Genomic DNA, 6,588 nt, shown 5'->3' on the forward strand with positions numbered 1-6,588 from the left:
GTGGTCTCTTAATTTTTGCCAGAGCTGTATATAAAAAAATCATACTACTTATCTTCAGCTGATATCTTGTTATTTGCTTGTTTTTCAATCTTCAAATGTATCTGTCCACATTGGATAATCTAAAATGAGTGATTATAGCGGTCGGGGACATTTTTGCTTTTGCTTAAATACATTTATTTCGATTAAAAATCACATTTACAATTTGGTTTTGTTAAAAATGTTACACCTTTTGGTTTTGACATGACTTTTGTTTCCTTGCACAGTCAACAAGTCTCTTTTTTTAGGAATGCATGCAAATGGCAGAAGCTCTATAACTAAACCTGGGGGCTGCCTTATTACTTCTCACATATATAGTGTAGATCTATTTATTTACCTATCCCAAATGGGTTATTTTTTAGAAAGGTCGGTAAACCAGGGGCGGAAATATTGCAGACATTGAATAAAAGCCATATTTCTGCTCTAATTTTAGGAAGATGATGACATTGCAGCACGGTGGCTCCATGGATGGCAGTGTTGCATTGTGGTGCTGGGGTCCTGGGTACAAATCCCACCAAGGACAACATCTGCGAGGCGTTTGTATATTCTTCCCGTGTTTGTGTGGGTTTCCTGCAGATTCTCCACTTTCTCACAAAAACATACTGATCGGGAATTTAGATTGTGAGCCCAATGGGGACAGTAGTGACAATGTCTGTAAAGCGCTGTGGTAATTAACGGTGCTATATAAACAAGTACAATCAATAAATTAAAGTGCTGAATCCACTGTTCCTGGATTCTTACTGATCTATCTCATATTTATTCATCTTACCTACAAATATTTCAAGGTTGCTGTCCCCAAAGTTTTACCATCTGACTCCATGAGGATTTATAATGTAATTTCTGGTTGTCCTTATTAACATGTTCAGACCAATTTGACAACCTTAATGTTTTTGCAGCATGGAAGTAGCAAATCTGTTTTCTCCACAACTATGTGATTATCTAGCCTAGTCTATGAAGGGATCTGCATTTAGTGACATACAGTACGTTGGCGGCTGCAGATATATACTAGATAGACATTTAGTAAGTTAATTTGTCATTTTGCACAATTTATAGGACTGTTACACAGTGTGTTATTTAGTGCTTTTTTAACACGGAACTGAGAAGCGTATCTATATCAGGTGCGGTAATGGCCTCAAGGGCCCAGGGGCTAATGCTAAGTAGTCTAAAGGTCTCACCACCACATAAGAAGACATTAGTATTATAAATGTCATATGGTAGTACAATGGAACCCAGAAGCTTCAAACCACTACTTCTCTGACTGCAGGAACACTTATTTTTTAAAAGAGTATCTATCGTTTTATTAGTTTTTCCATAAATCAATAATTCAGGTGAAATAAGGATAATATATGTTATTAGCGAAATTTGTTATCCCCATAAAGTTCTATGGAAAACTGTAATTGTTATTTCAGGAGAACTTTCAGCAGAACATACGAGTGTCTCTAGGTTCTCACCTCCTCCCCTTCCATAGAATTTTTTTACAGCACCAACTGTTATCTTCTCTCAAGTCATGGGGAAATCTGTCTTCACTAAATACAGATTGTACAGATTTTACCTATGAATTGAAAATGAAAGATTAATCTGGGAGGAGAAAGAATCAGAACACCCTGATAAGATATATTCCAATGCACTATTCATTCTAGGAAATAAAAATTAAAATGGCGGTTACTCTTTAGTTTTTCTACATCTGTGGATTGCGACACTCTACTGAGCACCCATCTATGTGTTGAGGACATTCAGGCTTAATATTATTTAATATTGACTAGATACAGTTTATTCATTCAGTGTTTAGTATTATAAGGTTCCCAAGCATGCACTTCTGTACATTTAATTGGGTTGTCCCATCAGAGCAAACCCTTTTCCAAATGTGGACCTGTCGGTGAGCAATGATTGTTCTCTTGGCACGGTTCATTCTGAGATATCGAAAATTTAAACCTGCTGCATGGCTAAAAGAACCATAAGGTCTATGCAAAAGTAGCCATACAAATAAGATTTCGGTAAATGTTTGTTCGGGAGATGGCCATCTTTCCTGACTTCCCCATACACATGAGCTCTCAGGAGAAAGAAAAAACCTCCTGACAGACATATCCTATAGAATAAAAGGGTCACATATTGAAATTCCAACTCCCCGATCCTCTTGTCACCCTACATTATCTATCGGAAGAGAGTTGGGAGACTCTCCATACACATCAGATGGTTGACTAGTTCTACTGAAATTGGTGGGTTCATGACTTTCATGTAACGTGTATGGAGGTCTTTGGACTCAACAGAAATAGGTTAAAAAATAATTGTCACCCTCTTTCGGGGCTTTCATACTTCTAAATTTTCAACAATTGTGAAGGAAATAACTTATTATATGAGAAAACAGCACCCAGAACCTACAGACTACGATTAGTCCTAACTTTATATTTTTTTTTATAATTTGCACAAGCCATGTGCAAAACCTTTCATTTCCATGCCATGATGCATTTAGCCTGCTTCTTTCTGCAATCATTCCACTAATGAAAATCAGTAGTGTTTGTGATTATCCCTTCCAATCTATGCTTCTGGCACAGCATCGGTGGAGGATCCAGCTTTCGTACTAATGCAATCTTAGAAATAAAATTAATTTATTGAAAAAATACAAACTACAATATACTAAGGATATTATATTTTCTTAATTCTTAAAGGCATTTATCATGCTTAAATGGATCCAAACAGTGTTAGATACAGACCACGGAGTCCAACTTCACGATAATAATGTACAAGTAACACAGTAAAAAACTCCTACATACCTACACCCTTAGTGTATGTGCACATGTTAAGCATTTAGTGCCGAAATTTCTGCACCATTGCTGCATCTCTTGGCAGGAAAGACAAAGCGTAGAATGGGTGCGTTTTTGAAGCATTTTTTTGGCAGATTTTTCCCCACTCAATAGTATGTGTGAAATCTGCAGCAAAAACGCTGAAAGAATTGACATGCTGCAGATTTGAATCTGCTCCAAATCTGCAAGTCAAAAATAAGTAATGGGCGCAAGAGATTTCAAGGTTCTCATTCCCTTTACTGGTTAGGAAATCCTTCCCGCTTTGTGACAAATCTGAGCAGATAAAAAATGTGACAAAAACACAACAAGTCTTGGTCCAGAACACAGAATCTATACGAGACCAAAATATGGGCCTGTAGGCACTTCACGCCTCTGTAAAACACTGTCAACTCTTATAGGAAGAAAGCCCTTATAGGACATTACCTTCAGAATGTGATGGAACATACCACAATTTTTTCACCGATCAAATTTATATTCATCAGTAAAAAAATGTTGTCTACCATTTCCAAATTGAGCCCATGGATCTATAATATAGTTATGTATGAAAGCTTTAGCTCCGGCACCAAGAATACTTACATAGCAATTAACACCTTATGTAAAAATGGTTTGCTATCTACTGTTTTTACTAAAATTTAGAGGAGCGAGTAAATGTGGAGCAAATAAGCTGGTAACAATGGCGAAAAACTAGATCCCAACATAGCGACTTCAGCCTGGACAACTGCTATAACCATTAACTCTTTCATAATTTTTCGAACATGGACATCAATAAATGGATATACGGAAAGAGATAAATAATATCGTCTGACCCACACAATATAAATTCAGTTAAACGATGTTCCCCGAGTTCTAATATTCTTATAAACTGCAGATCATTAATATTTTCCTATAATATTACAAAGTTATTATTGTTTAATATACTATAGAGTTTGATATTGTATTTTATTCTAATATTAATATAATCACTAGTTATACGAGCGCACACATTTATTTATTTTTTTAAATAAGTTTTTATTTTTCAACCAAATATTTAAAAGGTGCAATGTCCAAATGAATGATACAAAACATTTCAATGTACAAGCGCAAAAATTTATTAAAACCGAGTCCTACAAAAATCCGCACTTCAAGCTTCATAACTGATACTAAAAAGTACATTCTTAGCGTAAATGACAGAGGAAAAAAATGTTTCTTTCTGAAATGGAATTTTTTGGGGGGATATCCAGGTTGATACATCAGCTTTAACCTTATTTTACATAAGCTCTGTTGATATCCATCGTTGGACAAAACCTGGCATAAATCGAAGACACCTAAAAAATGGTAGCCTGCCTTATTACAGCCATTTAATTTGAGAGTACATCAATAATGAGGAAAATGTTTAATTAAGGTGAATGAGTGTAAGAACATACAAGCAATCAGCATCATGAATGCTAATTGTATTGATGCAAAATACTATTGTAAATGAATGGTTTTCTACTTTGTCATTAGAGCTAATCAGAATAATTACAGGACTACATAAATAACACATAGCATCCATTATTCTAAGAAATCACAAAAACAAACACGAAAGATTTTTTTTTTTAGATTTATGACGGAAGAAATTTTAGTACATATCACATCAAGTCAAGTGGCTTGCCCAAACATAGGGTTAATATTTAAAAAAAAAGAAAAAATTTAAATACAATCAATATGAACTCATTTTGGACTAAAATACTAGAAAAATCTAACAATATTAGGAAACTGATCCATCTTATACTATCTTGAGGTGATTGCTTATAAGCTAAGGTAGGTTTACTTACAGGTCTATAGAAAACCCAGAGAAAATGCTGAGTTGTGCCATATGTAAAATTCACCAAAACACAACAACTAGACCGAAAAGCGACATCAACATTTGGATTTTGATACAACTGTAATCAAAGTAGAAGCGTTACAAGTGTAATTTATACTTTTTTGATCATAGGTCTTGAGCTAAAACTTTGATTGAGACTCATCATGGATTCCATTTTTTTTATCCGTACCCAAATTATTCATAGCACTGGGTGCTCATGATGATGAGTCATGAATACTGCTTACGTGCAAAATGGCCGCCTCCATTGTGCGAGAGTGATGGGTACAAACAAAGTGGATAAAACAAGTGAAAAAATAATGTATGTCCAAGAATTCTAAATTTACTGGACAACGGCTGCAATTTCTACTTCTGTGATAATGGTGGATAGGTAATAGTCTATGCCTAAACCTTAGAAAGATGGAGAAGAATATAACTATTAAAATATGAAAATTGCTTAGCATTCTTTACATACATTACTGTCCTTTATATAATAACATCCTCCAATATTTGCGACTGCAGCTCCGATATTTTACCAAGATTGGTGCCCCGATTACAAAGATTATTTACAAGGACTAGAAAGGGTGTGTGGGGTTTCGATCCTCTTATACCACCACTCTCCTTCCCTAAAAAGAACAATACTAATTAAGCTTAAAATTTTAAAAGAAAATTTTTTTTTTTCGGAACTGACAACTATGTATTCCTCTTCTTATTCTTTTCAGGTTGCATTATATTTTTTAGACATTGTTGAATAGAATATTCTTGTATTATTTTATTTGCGCAACTTTGCGTTTTAAAGACATTCGGAGCTTCCAATTTTGCATCATACAAGTTTTAGAACACAACTGAAGACAGATGTTTTGTCTCAGGGGATGACGATTCTTCGATGGTTCAAGTGTGCTCCAAGGAAAGCTAGAAGGTTGTACAGTTAACTCCCAGGGTGTCATTCTAAACCATACAACCTACTACCTCAACCTGGATGCACACAGCTTCCAACGCAGTCCAAATCTTCATTTCTTCCATGTTTTGTACACTTGCAGGACTCATCTTTTTTTTTTTCTCCCCTATTATGCCCCATCTTTATTTTTTATAAACACTAAACTGCTATAAAAAAGGCATGCTTTTTATTATCGGATCGAGAATTAAATGTGGAGAAAAAAAAGTTGAAATGTAGAAATTCAAGAGAACTTATAAATGAAACATGCTTTAAGCTTAACACTAGAACATGCCAGAAGAAAATAAGTGCTGTACTTCGCCAATAATGTCATCAAATTACTCAGGCGTATTAGTAACTTATATTAAAAAGTAAAAATCTTGTTGTAATTAACTAAATGAAATAAAAGGAAAGAGAAAACAAACTGAAAGGTTAAAACAAAAAATTAAAAAATTGAATAAACGAGACATGTTCTGTAATAAATATGTTTGTGCTTAATTTATCTTAAAATGTACAAACTTATAGATAAGGTGCATAGATAGATAGATATGAGATAGACAGATAATAGATAGATACATATATAGATTTATAGATATTAGATAGATATAGATAGATAATAGATTGATAGATCGATAGATAGATAATAGACAGAATGATAGATCGATAGATAGGGAGATAGATATGGGATAGAGAGATAGGTAGATAGATAGATAGAAGGATAGATAGATAATAGATAGATAGATAGATAGATAGATAGATAGATAGAAGGATAGATAGATAGATAGATAGAGAGATAGAAGATAGATAGATAGATAGATAGAAGGATAGATAGATAGATAGAGAGATAGAAGATAGATAGATAGATAGAAGGATAGATAGGTAGATAGATAGATAGATAATAGATAGATAGATAGATAGATAGATAGATAGATAGATAGATAGAGAGATAGATAATAGATATATAGATAGATAGATAGATAGATAGATAGATAGAAGGA

General features: G+C 34.0%; 1 long non-coding RNA gene across 1 annotated transcript in view; it reads right to left on the reverse strand.

The window, feature by feature from the left end:
• LOC138672685 (uncharacterized) overlaps window positions 1-6,588 on the reverse strand; it is a 758,018-nt gene that overhangs the window by 185,417 nt on the left and 566,013 nt on the right. The window lies entirely within an intron of this gene.

Source organism: Ranitomeya imitator, chromosome 3, assembly GCF_032444005.1.
Source record: "Ranitomeya imitator isolate aRanImi1 chromosome 3, aRanImi1.pri, whole genome shotgun sequence".
In the NCBI taxonomy this organism is placed as follows: Eukaryota; Metazoa; Chordata; class Amphibia; order Anura; family Dendrobatidae; genus Ranitomeya; species Ranitomeya imitator.